Genomic DNA, 19,450 nt, shown 5'->3' with positions numbered 1-19,450 from the left:
ACCATTTGTCAAATAAAATAATCCCAGCCCAAGAAGCAATCAGAGCTCCAACAGCAATGCAGCGGAGCACCCTTCCAGCAGACAGATTCACAAGGTGAAAGCCTGGGCCCATTGTGGTCAAGACCAGGGTCACACCCATAGATTTTAAGGTAAAAACGGATAGTTATGACAAGTTAGTCCAGTGTTTCTCAACATCCAGTCCGTGGACCAGTGCCAGTCCCTGACACAGTTTCGGAATGCAGCAAGCTGGTCCCTGGTATCAAAAAGATTGAGAAACACTGATCTAGTCTGACATCCTGAAGGCCTAGGATTTCATCCATACCCCTTGGTGGATAAAGAAAACTTCAAAAGGGGCCTGAGTCTTCACATCAGCCACCTGAGCATTTGGGAGATATGAATCTAGGATTTCTGGCACAGTAAGGAAGTATACTCTTAGGCTAGCAGACATCTAGTCTGTAAAGTGACAATCCATCTTTGGGACCATCTGAGCACAAAGGCATCTGCTACCTCACCATTCTTATTTTTCACATCAGGAAAATTTCAGTAAGTTTACTTGATTCAGTAAGTTGTGAATAATGTTTCATTTATAATAGTTCTCTCAGCAATTCAGAAGGGTGCAGTTTAAATTGGTGGAATGACTCAGCAAACAAAAGAAAACAATGAAAGACTGTAAAAGCAGCAAAAAATCCTGTGGCACCTTATAGACTAACAGACATTTTGGAGCATGAGCTTTCGTGGGTGAATGCCCACTTCGTCAGATGCATGTAGTGGAAATTTCCAAGGGCAGGTGTGTAATATATATATATATGCAGGCAAGCTAGAGATGATTCTGGTTGGTAGGAGGGCAGATGGAGCTCTTCCCCTTCCACACACTTCTTGCTCAGCAGTTTCTCTTTGAAGTCTGGTCCTGAAGTTTTTTTGCTGCAGGATGGTCACCTTAAGGTCTGCTATAGTGTGGCCAGGGAGGTTGAAGGGTTCTCCTACAGGTTTTTGTATATTGCCATTCCTAATATCTGATTTGTGTCCGTTTATCCTTTTCCGTAGCGACTGTCTGAAAATTTGACACCATCAGCTCAGGATTAAACAAAGACTGTGAATGGCTTGCCAACTACAAAACCAGTTTCTCCTCCCTTCGTTTTCACACCTCAACTGCTAGAACAGGGCCTCATCCTCCCTGACTGAACTAACCTCATTATCTCTAGCTTGCCTGCATATATATACCTGCCCCTGGAAATTTCCACTACATGAATCTGATGAAGTGGGCATTCACCCATGAAAGCTCATGCTCCAAAACGTCTGTTAGTCTATAAGGATTCCTTGCTGCTTTTACAGATTCAGACTAACACGGCTACCCCTCTGATACTTGAATGAAAGACTGAAGTCTCTTCCTCAAGGGAGCATGCTGATACTAAGGAAGTTAAATAACTGAACAGGATTGGAATGAGAAAGACTCCCCCAGTTTGGGGCTCAGATCCTAGTGACCCCTAAGTGTGCAACCCAACCCTCCCAAAGGTAGCCAGCAAATACAGATTGGATTAATGGACTAGAAAGTGGATAGAAAGCTATCTAGATCATTGGGCTCAAGGGGTAGTGATCAATGGCTCAATGTCTAGTTGGCAGCCGGTATCAAGCAGGGTGCCCCGGGGTCGGTCCGGAGGCCAGTTTTGTTGAACATCTTCATTAATGATCTGGATGATAGGATGGATTGCACCTTCAACAAGTTCATGGATGGCACTAAGCTGGTGGGAGAGGTAGATACACTGGAGGGTAGGGATATGGTTCAGAGTCACCTAGACAAATTGGAGGATTGGGCCAAAAGAAATCTGAGGTTCAACAAGGACAAGTGAAGAGTCCTAGTCTTAGGATGGAAGAATTCCATGCACTGCTACAGGCTGGGGACCAATTGGCTAAGCAGCAGTTCTGCAGAAAAGGACCTCAGGATTACAGTGGACGAGAAGCTGGATATGAGTCAACAGTGTGCCCTTGTTGCCAGGAAGACTAACGGCATATTGGGTTGCATTAGGAGTATTGCCAGCAGATTGAGGGAAAAGATTATTCCCCTCTATTCAGCACTCATGAGGCCACATTAGGAGTATTGTGTTGAGTTTTGGGCCCCCCACCCCACTGCAGAAAGGATGTGGACAAATTGGAGCATGTCCAGCAGAGGGCACTGAAAATGATTAGGGGGCTGGGGCACATGACTTATGAGGAGAAGCTGCGGGAACTGGGCTTACTGAGTCTGCAGAAGAGGAGAGTGAGAGGGGATTTGATAGCAGCATTCAGCTACCTGAACGGGGGTTCCAAAGAGTATGGAGCTAGACTAGTCTCAGTGGTACCAGATGACAGAACAAGGAGCAATGGTTTCAAGTTGCAATGGGGGAAGTTTAGGTTGGATATTAGGAAACACTATTTCACCACCCTCCCAGTGAAGTAATGGAATGGGTTACTTAGGGAGGTGGTGGAATCACCATGCTTAGAGGTTTTTAAGGCCCAGCTTGACATCCCTGGCTGGGATGATTTAGGTGAGGTTGGTCCTGCTTTGAGTAGGAAGTTGAACTAGATGACCTCCTGAGGTCTCTTCTAACCCTAATCTTCTATGATTCTGTTACATGATGGTGGTTCTTGACCTTTTGCATAACAGGACTTCTCTCCTATTCAACAATAAGGAAAAAGCAACATCCCAATACCTATTTGTAACCACCAGAAAAAAAAACCCTCTCTAATATGCTGCCACCTCCCATCCCTGACTCTCCTGATCAGCTACACATTTGGTGACCCCTAGCTCTTGTGTTATAAGTAGTAGTAAATAACGCATCCTTATTTACTTTCTCCACACCAGTAATGACTTTGTAGACCTCTATGATATCCCCTCTTAGTTGTCTCTTTTCCAAGCTGAAAAGCCTGTCTTATTAATCTCTCCTCCCATGGAAGCTGTTCCATACCCCTAATCATTTTTGTTGCCCTTTTCTGTGCCTTTTCCAACATATCTTTTTTGAGATGGGGCAACCACATCTGTATGCAATATTCAAGATGTGGGCGTATCATGTATTTATATAGAGGCAATACTATATTTCTGTCTTAATATCTACTCCTTTCCTAATGATTCTCAAAATTCTGTTCATTTTTTTGACTGCTGCTGCACATTGAGTGGATGTTTTCAGAGAACTTTCCACAAGGTCTCTTTCTTGAGTGGTAACAGCTAATTTAGACCCTCTCATTTTATATATATAGTTTGGATTATGTTTTCCAATGTGCATTAATTTGTATTTATCAACACTGAATTTCATCTGCCATTTTGTTGCCCTGTCAGCCAGTTTTGTGACATCCCTTCACAGTCTGCTTTGGACTTAACTATCTTGAGTAGTTTTGTATCCTCTGCAAATTTTGCTAACCCAATGTTTACCCCTTTTTCCAGATCATTTATGAATATGTTGAAAAGGACTGGTCCCAGGACAGACGCCTCAGGGAGACCACCACTATTTACCTTGCCCCATTGTGAAAATTGACCATTTATTCCTACCCTTTGTTTCTTATCTTTTAACCAGATACTGATCCATGAGAGGACCTTCCCTCTTATGCCATGACAGCTTACTTTGCTAAAGAGCTTTTGGTGAGAGACCTTGTCAAAGGCTTTCTAAAATCTAAGTACACTATACCCACTGGATCATCCTTATCCACATGCTTGTTGACTCCCTCAAAGAATTCTAGTAGATTGATGAGGCATGATCTCCCTTTACAAAAACCATGTTAACTCTTCTCCAACAAATGATGTTCATCTATGTGTGTGATAATTCTGTTCTTCACTATCGTTTCAACCAATTTGCCTGGTACTAACGTTAGGCTTACCTGCCTGTAATTTCTGGGACCTCCCCTGGAGCCTTTTTTAAAACTTGGCATCACATTAGCTACCCTCCAGTCATGTGGTACAGGAGCTGATTTAAATTATAGGTTATATACCAGTTAGTAGTTCTGCAATTTCACATTTGAGTTTCTTCAAAACTTTTGGGTGAATACCATCTGGTCCTGGTGACTTATTACTGTTTAATTTACCAATTGGTTCTAAAACCTCCTCTAATGATGCCTCAATCTGGGACAGTTCTTCAGATTTGTCACCTAAAAAGAATGGCTCAGGTTTGGGAATCTCCTCTCAAGATCCAGAGGATATAAGAAAGCAGAGAGATATACAGGACACACCAGCAGATGGCAGCTCAGCCAAACCTGTAAGAAAATCCAGCTTGTCCAAAGAGATCTCTAACTATCCAAGTCAGACAGGCAATCCTTGTGAGGATTCAATACTCAAAAGACTCAAAACAATATTCTAGGTTGTCTAGGTAAGTGGGAGAAGATGAAGAGTTTTGGTTTTGTGGAATATTGGTCCACCTTTTATGGGGAGAGGAGATGGCATAGGTTGGCTGGCCTCCATCTCAGTAGAAAGAGGACTAGGAACAGGCAAATTAGGGTAGTCAGGAGAGAATTAAACTAGTAACAAAAGGAGAAGATAAAAAGAGGGAAGATACAAACACTCAATTTGCACAAAATGAAGATGCAGAGAACAAAATTAAATCAAGAAACCAAAGGACATGAAGAGAAGAAATTCTTTCATTGCATATTACACCTAGGAGCCTGGGTAACAATCAAGAGGAATTGGAATTTCTCATTCATGAGCAGAAATTTGATCTAGTTGATATTACTGAAACCTAATGTAGGGTGACCAGATGACAAGAACAGAATATTGGGATACATGGGGAGTGGAGGGCAGCCACAGGGTCACACCCCCAACCCCACAGGAGCCATGGGGGAAGGGGGATACAAAGCCTGAGGAAGCTGCAGATCAGGGGCACACAGTCCCCGCTCCAGTCCTGCTGCAAGCCACGGGTTGGGGGTGAATGGCTGGGACCCCCACCACAAGTACACGGCCCCAGCTGCTACCCAGAGCAAGCCCCAGCCACAGCCCTGCCACTTACCTGGGGGATGGTTCCCACCCACTGGGAAGCACTTGACAGGTTCCTCTGGCTCCTGAGGTCAGCGGTGGCCAGTGGGGTCTCCATTCCACGTGATGTGCCTGCCACAAGCACTGGCTCCAGCTGCCATTGGCTGGCAGATGTGGGGGTGGGATTTACTTGGGGGTGTGAATAGCATGCAGCACCCCAGGGTCAGGGGCAGCAGGGGGGAATCTGTGCCCTGTCCGCACCCACAGCTCCCATTGCCATTATGGAGCCAGCGCTTGTGGTAGATGCAGCATGCAGAGACCCCCCCAGCCGCCCCTGTGCCTGGGGGCCACAGGGTTGTGCTGGACATTTCCTGGGAGCGGCCCCAAATAAGCATTGCCGGGACCCCAGGTGAGCGCTTACCAGTGTACTCCTCCAGCACCGAGTCAAAATATTGCAACAAATGGTGCTCTAACCATACATCGGTCGGGATGCGGGACAAACAACTAAATATTGGGACGGTCCCGATTTTATTGGGACGTCTGGTCACTCTAACCTGGTGGGATGACTCCCATGATTGGAATGTTAAACTCCATAGTTAGAACTAATTTAGGAAGGATTGAGTGAACAGAAGGCAGGGGAGTGGCATTTTATGTCACAAATGGCATTACTTGTTTCTGAGTCACTGACAACTCAGAAGAAAATTATCTTGAATGACTGTGGATTAGTGTCCTCATAGATAAAGCACAAGGTGCTACAGATCACCAAATCACACTAGGGAACAGGATGAAGAGATCCTTATGCACTTATCTATAATGTGTAGGGGAAAAAAACCTGTGTGACCCTGGGGAACTTCATTCTGAGTGACATATATGCTGGAGGTCTCATGCTCCCAGTATTAAAACTTCCTTGGAATTTCTAATTATAAAAGATGACAATATCATAACTCAAAAAAGTGTTGCATCCAACATGGGGGAATTCTATATTAGACCGCATCTTGATAGATAAAAAGAAACTGATCACAGAACTAAAAATTAATGGTAACTTAGGTACAAGTGATCATGACTTATTTATGATGTGCAAACAAACAGAATGAAGTCCAGACCAGTGATGTACATACTTGGTGCTTTGAAAGGGCCAATTTCACAAAGCTGAAAGCAATCATCAGCCAAATCAGCTAGGAGGAAGAATTTAATCAGAAAAAATGTGAATGATACTTGGGAATTGTTCAAGATCACTTTACTACATACCCCAAAAGCACAATACCACAATCAAGGAAGAAGGATCCAATCTCTTTCCCTCCTTATCAGATGGAGTGGACATTGCTGCCTGGAATGCTCTGTCACAGCCTGGACCACAAGAGACTTGGGGAGTGGGGGAGGGGTGCCAAGTAAACAGAAATTCAGACCCCTATTTAATAATGCTTCTCTGCCTCTTTGGAGATAGGCATATACATGGCCAGTGTATGTCGGACTGTCCTGTCTGGCTTGAGGACAGCATCATTGATAGATAAACACAACTTTACTTGGTGACAAGTGAAGGATGTCTAAGAGCTGATGCTGAGTATTCTGGACCTCCTCCAGGGGTGTGTGAAGCTCCCCTGCCACCCTGCGGAGGAGGTCCTGGAACTGATGGAAGTTGGACTGAGCAGCTCTTCCACCATCACCGGTTCCAAGCATGTGCTAGAAGGGGCATGAGATGGGGAAATCAGTGAAGTTTCCCTCACGGATCAGGCAGGTTCCCATGGTTAATATTGCCAACATGTCAGATCTGAAGAGTGTTGTGGTGTACCCACGGTGTGAGAAACCAGTGGCTGTGGTTACTGCCACGGTGTAGACTGTTCCTTGTAATACTGGTGTTGGCAGTATGGGATGGATGCTCCCTGGCCATCATCCAACTCGTCTGAAGATAAAACTTGGACACAGCTTCCATAGGCAGTACTGTCAGAGCTGGCAGCAGAGTATAGATCATCGGAGAAGGAGAGTGGTGTGTCAACTGCAATGTGTCCTGAGGGGGAAGAATAATCTCCCTTGTAGTAGAGGGTCCAGAAAGGTGTGGAGATGTTGGGTCTCCCAGTGCAAACATTTCCTGGGATTCTGACCCTCTCCCCAATTTCCCTTCTCTATACCAGTGCCAGAGTGGCAGACTTCCCTGAAGTGGGCAGGTCTTGTGCCTTATAGGGTGCCGGTGCTGGCAGTTCTGTACCCAATACCAGTGGATCCGTCATCTTGTGGGCCTCTTCTCATGCTTATGAGACTTGGAGCATGTTCCTTCCCCATGACTGGAACTTGTGGAAGTAGCATCCCCTTCCTTTGTCTTGGAGAAAGACTTACCACCATGCTTATGGCCATACTTCCTTGCCTCCTGACTAGGCCCTAGCATGGGGTCCATAAGAGATAGTATAATCAGAGCTGAGCTCAAACTCTGTAGCCAGAGGAGCATGCTTGGCAGTCTCAAGCTGATATACTGGGGGGATTCCCTGGCCTAGCTCTGAACGAGGCCTCATGGCAACTTCCATAAGGTGCTTCTGGAGGTGGAGAGCCTGACCTTCTCAGATGCCTCTGAGGAAAGACTGGCAAATACTGCCCCTGGATGTGATATGGCCTTCTCTCAAGAAGCAGAGGCAGCAGTGTTGATCTTTGTTGCTCACTAAGAAGGAACATGGGCAGGAGGCATAGATTTTAGGAGTTTACAAAAGAAACAAATCCCTAATCTAAAAACAGTGAATCAGTAAAAAAAAATTGTATACAACTTTGGTTTTTGAAAGCGCGTCACATGCAAGCAGACACTGATAGTTCTGATATGTACCCCTCCCACTTTTTACCAGCCTTAAGGGCGAGCATTGGGAGGGAGAGGGAGGAGAGGAGTGGGGGTTGGGACCTTGGGGGAAGCACCAGGGAAAGAGGCATCATGAGGGCAGGGCCTCAGTTCGAGCGCTGGTTGCCCCTCTACTTCTAGGGAGCTTTTGGCACTCCTGTGTGGCGGTGAGAAGGAACTGCAGACATGGTCAATCTGCCCTCCCTTGCCCTTTATCATCTCTGATGAAACCATGAGGCGAGTCGGGGCATGTGCGCAGACCAACAGGCACTGGAGCTGGAGAATTTAAAACTAGACACATGGTGTGCATTTGTAAACCCTGAGTGGAATACAATAGGGACCATCACTCAAAGAACATGGTAACACCCTGTTAGAGATATCTGATGACTATATTCCAAAAAGCTCACTATTGTAATGATAGTATTGTTTCCAATTTTTACATGACAAGAATTTGTGAATCTATGAATACTTCCTAAATAAATAGTAATTAAAAATCTAATTTAGTGAAACTCTATGGGCAGATCAACACTAGGAACTTAGATCAGCATAGTTACATCCCCTAAGGGTGTGAAAAATATCCACCCCCCTGAGCAACATAGTTAAGTTGATCTAAGGCCCGATGTAGACACGGTGCTAGGTCAACAGAAGAGCTACCCCCTCTTGGGGAGATGGATTACCTAAACCAACAGGTGAACCCCTCCCAGGCATAGGTAGTATCTACACTGAAGTGCTACAGCTGTGCCAGTGTAGCATTTCAGTGTAAACAAGCCCTTAAGATAATTTAGAAATAACACTGTATATCAAAAGTACAAATCTGAATGTCTTTGACACAGCAAAAATATTTAAACTGTTTCTAGTCAGAAGTTCAACTTCTTGAAGCTGTTCCAATGAAATCTATCGTCCTCATCTTTTTACATCAGTGGTCCCCAACCCATGCCCGCGGGTGCCATCTACGTGCGCCTGCGTACTGGCCGGCGGACAAGCATCTGCCAAAATGCTGCCGAAAAGTGGCATCACCAAGAGGCGGCACTGCCAAAAAGCTGCTGATTTTCGGCGGCATTTTGGCAGCAACGCCTCTTGATGACGCTACTTCAGCAGCATTTCGGCGGCGATCCCTCTTGACGTTGCCACTTCATGGCAGCATTTCAGCGGATGCTTGTCCGCCAGCCACGGTCCCCGGTGGCTCGTCGTCCGACGCCCGCCACCTGGAAAAGGTTGGGGATCACTGTTCTACATCTTTAGTTCATGCCTCATCAATGGAGCTACCTGAGTGGTAGGAAAGTTTAATTTTGAAGCTTTGAGTAGATGACGCATTTCAATTGTTCACCATAAGGTGTCAGTTTCACAGTTTAGTCTGAGAACTCAATTACTATAAATCACAGGTATGGATAGGATAACACAATACAAAGACACAGGCAAGATGTTGCAATAGCCAAATTACATGACCGAATGACAGCTTAAGAGAACACGCTGAGGAATTAGAGAGAAGGCAGCATAGGTGGGCAATGTTAAATTGTTTGAAAATATCACAGGTTTAATTTACAACCAAAAATAATCCCCTGGGTTAAATATTTAAACTAGTAGTTACTACAAAGAAGTTGACACCAAAATATAGTGGAAGTTTGTGTGTGGGATTCTCTCTGTTGTCTGCATTTGAAGGCCTGGAAACTACCACACACAATGGAGTGATGTGTTAAGGATATGGAAAATAACAATTGTTCCTAAAGGCAGGAATGCTGTTAAGTCCTTGGGAACTTATGGAGGAGAAGTACTAGAACAGGGGTGGGCAAACTATGGCCCGCAGGCCGGATCCGGCTCCTCAGGGCTTTGGATCCAGCCCACGGGATGGCACCCCATGGTGCCGCCGGCCGCGCACTGCTCCGGGAATCAGCTGGCACCACGTCCCTGCGGAAGAGACAGAGGGCTCCATATGCTGCTCTTGCCTGTGGGTACCTCCCCTGAATCTCCCATTGGCCAGAAACAGGTAACCATGGCCAATGGGAGCTTCAGGGGAGATACCTGGAGCCCTCTGCTCCCCTTCCCCCCCCAGGGGCCGCAGGGATGTGGTGCCGGCCGCTTCCCAGAGTGGGCCAGGGCCCCAGTGGGCGCTGCTGCAACCCTGGAGTTGCTCCAGGTAAGCAGCGCCAGGCCACAGCCTGCACCCTGAACCCCTCCTGCACCCCAACCCCCTGCCCTGAGTCCCCTGCTGCACCTTGCACCCCCTCCTGCAGCCCAATCCTTTCCTGAGCCCCCTGCTGCAGCTTGCATTGCTCCTGCAGCCCAATCCTTCCCTGAGCCCCCTCATACACCCTGCACCCCTCCTACACCCCAACCCCCTGCTGCAGCCCCTACATTCACAGTCCTGCAAGCAATTTCCCTACTTCCATGTCGCCCTCAGGCCAAAAAGTTTGCCCATCCCTGTACTAGAACTAATTGCAACTTTGAAATTTCTTAGGGAGAGTGCATCTGACAAATGGAAGACGTAGTTTCATGAGTACCCAAGCTGGAATCAGTGACTCGCTGATAGTCTGAAGCAAGCTGGTCAGTGACAGGGCACTGATTCTTTTTACTTCTAGCTGAACAGGCCAGATGACACAGGTAGACAAAATGAAGAACAAAGCTGACATTGGGTCCTTTTTGAATGAAATTCATCAATGCCTATCACATTAATGCTAACTAACATACACCAGTGCTTTAACAGCACTTTTCCATGTAAGCAGCAGCTGTAAGCAGTAGAGATGTTATGTCAGTGAGGGGTAATGGGCCACACACTTATGACTGCAGAGAAGTTAGGACCAGAAGAATCTCTCTTAATATACGGTCCACAATTGGAATGAGTTGAATGAGACTATTTGAAGGAGTGAAATTAGAGGGAAATTTTAAGCATGCTGATGTAAAATTAAACCAGTAGTTTATCTGGCTTTCCTTTCACTGCTGACAGTAAATCCTTTTCCAGTGTTATAAAAATCCAGCATTGGCTCCTCACTATAGTGTACCCCTTTGCCTGGGCATCTTTTACTGGGTAACTTAGATTAATTGCCAGGGCCTGAAAACAAAAAGAACAGCTCCATGACAAAAGGAGAGATTTTTTAATTGTGGTGAAGGGCAATACTCAGTATTTTAAGAGTACTCCAAGCTAACCAAAATCATAAGAATTCTTTAAACCACACTTTGGAATTCAATTACAGCAGGTGTGTCTGCTTAGAGACTACAGGCCCTATGCTGGCAAACTGACATGGCCCTTCCTCATTGTCAGATACACAGAGCTCACTGCACAGGGAGCTTTCAGAGTAGCTGTCAAAAACCAATGGCTGTGCATGCTGTATGTGGACACTGTATGATCCCATGACACCTTTATTCTTTCTTAAAGTATTATTCAAATGACCCCATTTAGATCAGGACATCCTTTGTGCCAGGTGCTGTTCCAAGACAGACAGCCCTGGACAGTCAAGTTCAGTGATTAGCTGGCAACACATTATGATCACATTCAATTAGGCTGGTAGCTGAATAAGAATGTCACTCTATAGCAGGGGTAGGCAACCTGCGGCACACCAGCTAATTTTCAGTGGCATTCACACTGCCTGGGTCCTGGCCACCGGTCCGGGGGGCTCTGAATTTTAATTTAATTTTAAATGAAGCTTCTTAAACATTTTAAAAACCTTATTTACTTTACATACAATAGTTTAGTTATATATTATAGACTTATAGAAAGAGACCTTCTAAAAACGTTGACGTATTACTGGCACGCAAAACCTTGAATTAGAGTGAATAAATGAAGACTCTGCACATCACTTCTGAAAGCTTGCTGACTCCTGCTCTAGAACCAATCTCTGGCTGTGAAACACTATCCAATCTCCAACTGAAATGCACAGTTGCATTGGGAGATGTTAGAACACACAGGACCCCATGACAAAGCAAATATTGCTTAGACCTCACTTGATCTTATCATAGCTATCTGCATTATTAGCCCCATTTTATTGATGAGAGTCAGAGAGAAGAGAATTTTCAACACCTGTAAAATGAGTTTTTGTAAGAACAGCTTTAGGACTCTACACTAGTGGATCCACAGGAGACTGGAGGTAGACAGAGAAGTAGAGACATCTCCCACTATATAAATTGTATTACTGCTTCTGGCACACACGTTAAACATCCAACTTCTGATTAACATCCAGCCTCAGCGCTTGGCTACACTGGAGAGTTGCAGCGCTGGTGGTGGGTTTACAGCACTGTAACTTAGTAACTGTCCATACCTGCAAGGCACATCCAGCGCTGCAACTCCCTGGCTACAGCGCTGGCTGTACACCTGGTCTGCTTGGGGTGTAACGATTCCAGCACTGGTGATGCAGCGCTGCTCATCAAGAGTGGCCAGCAAAAGCGCTTTTATTGGCCTCCAGGGTATTAGGAGGTATCCCAGCATACCTTTTCAGCCACTCTGCTCATGGTTTCGCACTCCACTGCCCTGGGCTCAGGTGACCCGCCCTTTAAATGCCCTGGGAATTTAAAACATTCCCTTCCTGTTTGCTCAGCCAGGTGTGGAGTGCAATCAATCAGTGACCATGCCTCCACGCCCCAAACGAGCCCCAGCATGGAGCACTGGCGAGCTGCTGGACCTCATCAGTGTTTGGGGGGAGGAAGCTGTGCAGTCCCAGCTGCGCTCCAGCTGTAGGAATTACGATACCTATGGGCAGATATAAAAGTCCATGGCGGAAAGGGGTTTAACCCATGCAGTGCAGGGTTAAAGTGAAGGAGTTGCGGAGTGCCTATTGCAAAGCCCGTGAGGGAAACCGCCGCTCAGGAGCTGCCCCCACGACCTGCCGTTTTTACAAGGAGCTGGATGCGATACTTGGGGGTGACCCCACTGCCAATGGATGGACAGTTCAGGATGGACAGTTCAGAGCAATGGTCCCCCGCACCCCTCGCGGCACAGACGCGTTAGTCTGACTGGCACACGGACCACAGTGGCTCTCCCTATAAACTTGCGCAAGCGCACTGCCCACAGGGAGGGGAAGGGGAGGTGGAGGGTGGGAGGAAACCGAGAGTGAGGGTACTGAGGTGGTGGGAGACACCCCAGAGTCCCAGGAGGCATGCAGCCAGGAGCTCTTCTCAAGCCAGGAGGAAGCTAGCCAGTCAGAGCAGCTGGAACTTGTTGGTGAAGCAGCAGCAGAGGAGCGGGTTCCCGGTAAGCAGCTTTTATTTTCAGGATGGAAATGTTTTGGGAGAGAAGGGGCTAGATGTGGAAGAGCCCATTGATGTGGTCTATCACATCGCGGTAATCAGCCTCAGTAATCTCTTCAAAAGTTTCTGCCAGAGCATGGACAATGCGCTTACGCAAGTTTATAGCAAGAGCCACCGTGGTCCTTGTCCCAGTCAGGCTAACGCATCCGCGCCACTGTGCCGCGAGGGGTGGGGGGACCATTGCTGCACACAGGCAAGCTGCATAGGGGCCAGGGTGGAATCCGCATTGCTGGAGAAGACCCTCCCGCTCTTCCCAGGTACCCGCAGCAGCGAGATATCTGGCAGGATAAAATCCTGTGGAAAAGGTAGGGGTAGTGTTCAGTGCAGGTTCCCCCCCCCCCGCAGCTCTGACTTCCCCAATGCACAGAAACCCCAGTGCAGCCCAGACCCAAGCGTTGCCCTTCCCAGGTGAGCCGCAGCAGCGAGATCGCTTCATTAATCACTCATTCCCCATTACTCACCATGTCTTCACTGCTGTGGCCTCTCTGTGCTATGTTTGCTATGTGTAAAGGATGCTACATATTAGACTAAAAACTCCTTCACTGTGATTATAAACAATGCAGCCTCTGTAATAAAGTTTCTATTTCTGTTTTTTTTCTAAGTGTCCTTGAATAGTACCAGTAAGCCACTGTCCCTATCACAGACTGCTGAAAAGCTACAGAACCTGAGGAGGAAACCAAGAAAAAGCAAAGAGGATTTGGTGAAAGCAGTTATGAATCAGTCTGCCAGAGAGAGTAAGAGGCTGCAGGACTGGATTGAAAAAATTCAGCAGTGGAGGGAAACAGAAAGCAGGAGAAAGGAATTGGCTAAGGAGAAAAGCATAAAGCAGCTGATGAGCCTCCTGGCGCGCCAAATGGAGTGTATGCAGTCACTGGTAGCCATGCAGGCAGAGCACTACTGTGCTGCCGCCTGCCCCCACCCCTCATCCCGAAGCTCTCTCCCTTGTGCCCCAATGTCAGCTCAGCTCAAAACCCCCTTCTCCAGCATCCAGTTTCTTACCACCACCAGCTGCCCCCAACACCTGTACGTTCACCTACCAGCCCTGAGAACTAGGACCCTTACCCTCTGCACTCAACCTCCATCACCATGCAGCATTTTCATCATGAAGTGCAGCAGTCATTGCATTGCACTCCAGGCAGGACATATTCAAATCTTGACTGTACAGTTCACCACCCTACCCCCCTGTCCTTTTACTTACTGTCTTTTCAAGAAATGATTTTTTGGCTTTTAAAACAGTTATTGCAGAAAGTAAAAGATACTGTACCCCAAGGAAAAAACAGGCACTGTAAATCATTGTAACCAGTGCACTTCACTCCCGTGCAAGGTACCAAACATTACTGTTGGCTTTCAGCCTCAAATTGCTCCCTTAAGGCGTCCCTAATCCTTGTAGCCCTGTGCTGGGCCTCTCTACTAGCCCTGCTCTCTACTGTGCAAATTCAGCATCCAGGCGTTGAACCTCGGAGGTCCATTCCTGACTGAATGTTTCACCCTTCCCTTCACAAATATTATGCAGGGTACAGCACGCAGATATAACTGCAGGGATGCTGCTTTCCCCCAAGTCTAGCTTCCCATAAAGACATCTCCAACGTCCCTTTAAAAGGCCAAAAACACACTCCACAGTCATTCTGCACCAGCTCAGCCTGTAGTTGAACCAGTCCTTGCTCCTGTCAAGCTTCCCTGTATACGGTTTCATGAGCCAAGGCATTAACGGGTAAGTGGGGTCTCCAAAGGATCACAATGGGTATTTTGACGTCCCCTACTGTGAACTTGCAGTCTGGGAAAAAAGTCCCGGCCTGCAGCTTCCTGAACAGGCCACTGTTCCGAAAGATGCGTGCATCATGCACGTTTCCAGGCCAGCCTGTGTAAATGTCAATGAAACGCCCATGGTGATCCACAAGCACCTGGAGAACCATACAGAAATACCCCTTCCAATTAATGTACTCGGACGCCAGGTGGGGTGTTGCCAGAATAGGAATATGCGTCCCATCTATCGCCCCTCCACAGTTAGGGAAACCCATTTGTGCAAAGCCATCCAGAATGTCCTGCACGTTCCCCAGTCACGGTTCTTCTTAGCAGGGTGTGGTTAATGGCCCTGCAAACTTGCATCAACACTATTCCAACGATCGACTTTCCCACTCCAAACTGGTTTGCGACCGATCGGTAGCTGTCTGGAGTTGCCAGCTTCCAGACTGCAATAGCCACCCGCTTCTCCACTGACAGGGCAGCTCTTAATCTCGTGTCCTTGCGCCGCAGGGTGGGGTGAGCTCTGCACACAGTCCCATGAAAGTGGCTTTTCTCATCCTAAAGTTCTGCAGCCACTGCTTGTCATCCCAGACTTGCAGGACGATGTGATCCCACCACTCAGTGCTTGTTTCCCGAGCCCAAAGGCGGCATTCCACAGTGCTGAGCATGTCCGTTACTGCCACAAGCAATTTAGTGTCACACGTCAGGCGAATCGATATCGTCTGACTCCTGTCACTTTGGAGCTGAAGGAATAGCTCAACTGCCAAACGTGATGTGCTGGCAACATTCATCAGCAAAGTCCTCAGCAGCTCGGGCTCCATTTCCCACAGAAATCGCACTGCAGACTCACAATGGCGCCAAACTGCTGGGATGTGAAGCGATGCACCACGGGGTGTTGGGACAGGAAGCGGAATGACCCGCACCCTTCCGTCCCCTTCCCACAACCCACGGTGCCAAAATGGGATGAGGGGACCTGTGGGATAACTGCCCACGATGCACCACTCTGAACAGCGCTGCAAATGCTGCAAATGTGGCCACACTGCAGTGCTGGTAGCTGTCAGTGTGGCCACAGTGCAGCGCTGGCCCTACACAGCTGTACGAACACAGCCGTAACTACCAGCGCTGCACATCTCCAAGTGTAGCCATACCCTCAGTAGAGAGCAACTAAGGGTCATGCCTAAAATTTACTGCAGCTTCTCTGGCAGAAGCCCACCTTACAGGAAGGGAAGAAATTCTCTTTTCCTGCAACAATCCATAGCATTAGGCCTTTCAGAAGTTCTTAAGATGGAACTGCCTAATTATAGGCAGGAATGGACTACTAGGAAGGCATTTATGATGCTCTCTAGAACTTGCCACACCTTGGCCATAAAGTCTGCTGGCCTTCAGAATCTGAACAAACAAACAAAACAACCTGAGTTTTTGGAAAGGGTTGGGGCATAAGGGTTTTGGATAGGTCAGACAATGGTTCTGGCTCACAATTGATCTTGAATTCAAGTATTTCATTAAATGCAGAAATAGGTACAAGGAAACACCCGTCTTGCTTTTTTGTGGAGCCTGAAGTTTCTCCTTGTAGAGCTGCTATAAGAAGTCTAATTTCTTGTATTCCAAGAAGAATGTTCAGCAATGAAAACTAAGACCATTCTGAAGGCTATTGAAAGGAAGAGACTAGTACAAGTGGCAGTGACTTGTTTACATCATCTTTTTGGGGGGGGGGGGTGTGAGAGAAACATGCATCCTATCAATTGCCTGTAGTGAGGTGACCATATAGTTTATTGGAACCCTATTCCTTTACTCTCACACAGACTTGTGCACTGCATTAGATGGTCACAAACTAGTTTGCTTTAAGAAGAGTACCACTAACATTAGGTTCAAATGCTTATAACATACATGCAAACAAAAACATACATGGTGACAAGTGCTTCTTACCTTCTGATCTTAGATGGGCTGACAAAAAACCCCACACCAATAGTGTTTGATAACTGGCACAGATATGCCTTGTTATTATTACAGGAGCTGGAAATGCAGTTACACTTCAGCTTGCCAAAAGTGCAGTGGGAGACATGGAAGCATAGGATTCTTAACACCGGCTATCTTAAAACATGCATGTTTTGTATAATTCACTTCTTATTTTATAAAAAACAGGACACTAAAGGTATATGATGCTGGAAAAATTAGTGTAACGGAATACTACATTAGAAACTGAGTAGTGTCAATTTGTGCACCAACAAGAAACGGAAAAAGTAAAGAATGACAGACTACAGGGCATGCTATTCTTCATTCCTTGAAGGTCTGGCTTGTTTCCATTACACATCTATACAACTGATATTTTTGTTTAAGTGGTATACAGAACCACCAGCTTCTAAGACAGGTTTTGATGAAAACTTCCAATAGTGATCCATTAATTACATTTTTTCTCTGAAAAGTATAAACCATAGAAGTGGTATGGGAAGATCTTAACATCCAGATCTTAGAATTAAGTGGTCGTAGATGCTACCTTAGACTGTAAAATGATCCATCTTCCCCTCCACCCCAAATTCAAGGTGTGCCTCCCACACCGGATTGCAACCTTGGGGAAACAGAAGTTGTTCTGTAATGGTGTCAACTTCCTACTTTTAAGATTTGAGAAACTGAATATATTAACAGAAATCTAGCACTTAAGTAAACAGATCTTGTTCTGAAAAATAGGGACATTTTATGTATGTGTATATACACACACACACCCCCCAAACTGAATTATATGGTGAACACAAGATATTGCCAGGGCTCTAGTTATAGCTGTCTCCCATAGCAAGACTCTCCTTGATTTAGAACCATACTTTTTTTTTTTTTTTTGGCAAAGGAGGCTGGTAGCAGAAAGCACCAATGTTGACTGTAAAAGAGCACTGCAAAATTGTGACGTGCCTTCCCAACCACAAAATCTATAGCTTATCCTCCCCCCAGGTTACTGTTAATGATGAATCATCCAGAGTGATCAATTTTTCAAGGCTCTATTAGAGACCCTGCCCCTTCCCACACCAAAAGGAAAAAGAACCCACCAGAGTGAAATTGGGTGGAGTGAGGAAAAACAAGAAATTTGACTAGCCTGGAGGAAAGCATCATTCCCACTTGGTGCAGTGAATTTAGCTGGGTGAGGTAGGTGTATATTCTATGTCCTTGTGCAAACATTCAATTGGGGCCAATTTTTTCTACTTGTTTCTATTATATGGCTGCCTATGAAGAGGCTGTACTCGGACAATTAGAACTGGGATCATGAAAGGGTAAGTTTGAAAACACATTAGAAATGAATTTAAGTGAATTACAATTTTTGCACTTCTAAGCTGTAACAATAAAGCAAGTTTAACTTTCACTGTTGCAATACAAGGGTTAAATAAGAGGCTTTCCATTGGATTATGAAAACACTTGAGGATTAACTGTAAAAATGCTTTTTATACACAAAAGTTGTGCCAAATTTAAAGTTGAATACAGGCGAGTCTCACCTTATGCAGGGGATCTGTTCTGCGGTTAGCATGTAAAGCGAAAACCGCATATAGTCAAAATTCATTGAGTTGAATGGCAGGCGGAATTGCCCACACTACAGGTACAGTTAAAATTGTTATTTTTCTCTTTTTGTTGTTGTCGACCGTGTAAAGCTGAAATCGCACATGTTAAATGCGCGTAAGATGTGACAGACCTGTATTCTTAAAAAAATTAACTATATGTTACTGAGGTCCAAGGACCTGCTGATGTAAATGCCAGTTCAAAAATATCTAAAAAGTATCTAGAAAGATCAATAGAAAATGTTCTGCACAAGAACTAAATACAAACTGATCAATATCCTCGGTTAAATTTGAAGACCATTCTATAAGCAACATATGAATTAAGAAGTTTAACCATTTAAGTCGCTTAGAATTGCCCTACTATAAAAAGGCTATATTCTAATGTGCTTATTACTATAGAATATAAGTACTATTGGTATACAAGCTTTGTCACAAACCAACATCGCTGCCCTCAATTTTGAGTATGTAAAACTCCCAAACCGGCATGTTGTAAGCACTACATTATGGCCCACAGAAAATTGTATAGATTGATTATAAAACTCATACCCAGAAAGACAGACTGGAAACAGGACCCTAACTATACTAGGATGAACAGATACCACCATTAAGTTACACTTTAAAAAGAATCCGCAGGTTTGCATACCCTAAAGAAATTAGTCAAGACTTAATGCCTTCAGATTTGCCTTGTTCCATTCTGAGCTTACTGATGGACTACTCAAGAAGCTAACAAACTACAAAATGTCCAATTAGTTGCATTTATTTTTATTTATTAGGTTTATTACTCCAGATAAACCACATTTCAGAGTAAAAGTATAAATGCAGGATTTCAGTTGCAGCCAAAAAGAAAAAACGTTTTTGCATTATTTTATTTTAATATAGCCCTAAATTTAACATTTAATTTTATTTTAGTAAAATGTAAGCCAAGCTCAGTAGCCTCAGTGCAGGATGGTCCTGTATGTAATTTGCTCCACACATATTCATGTTAAGTTTTGTTTACATGGAGAAGAGACAGGTCAATTGTATGAGTTAGAGTCAGAGGAAAGCAAAATATAAAGCATCCATTTCCCCCAAACAAAAACAGGTCTGAATTGAATGTTTACCGTACAAAAGAGATAAACTTGCTTCTTGCTCACATAGAGTGCCTGAAAGCAATATTCCACAATTTGAGTTTCCTACACTTGCACAAGAAAT

This window comes from Gopherus evgoodei, chromosome 10 (assembly GCF_007399415.2).
Source record: "Gopherus evgoodei ecotype Sinaloan lineage chromosome 10, rGopEvg1_v1.p, whole genome shotgun sequence".
Classification (NCBI taxonomy): Eukaryota; Metazoa; Chordata; order Testudines; family Testudinidae; genus Gopherus; species Gopherus evgoodei.
The sequence above is the reverse complement of the archived record's forward strand: the minus strand, read 5'-3'. Positions refer to the sequence as shown.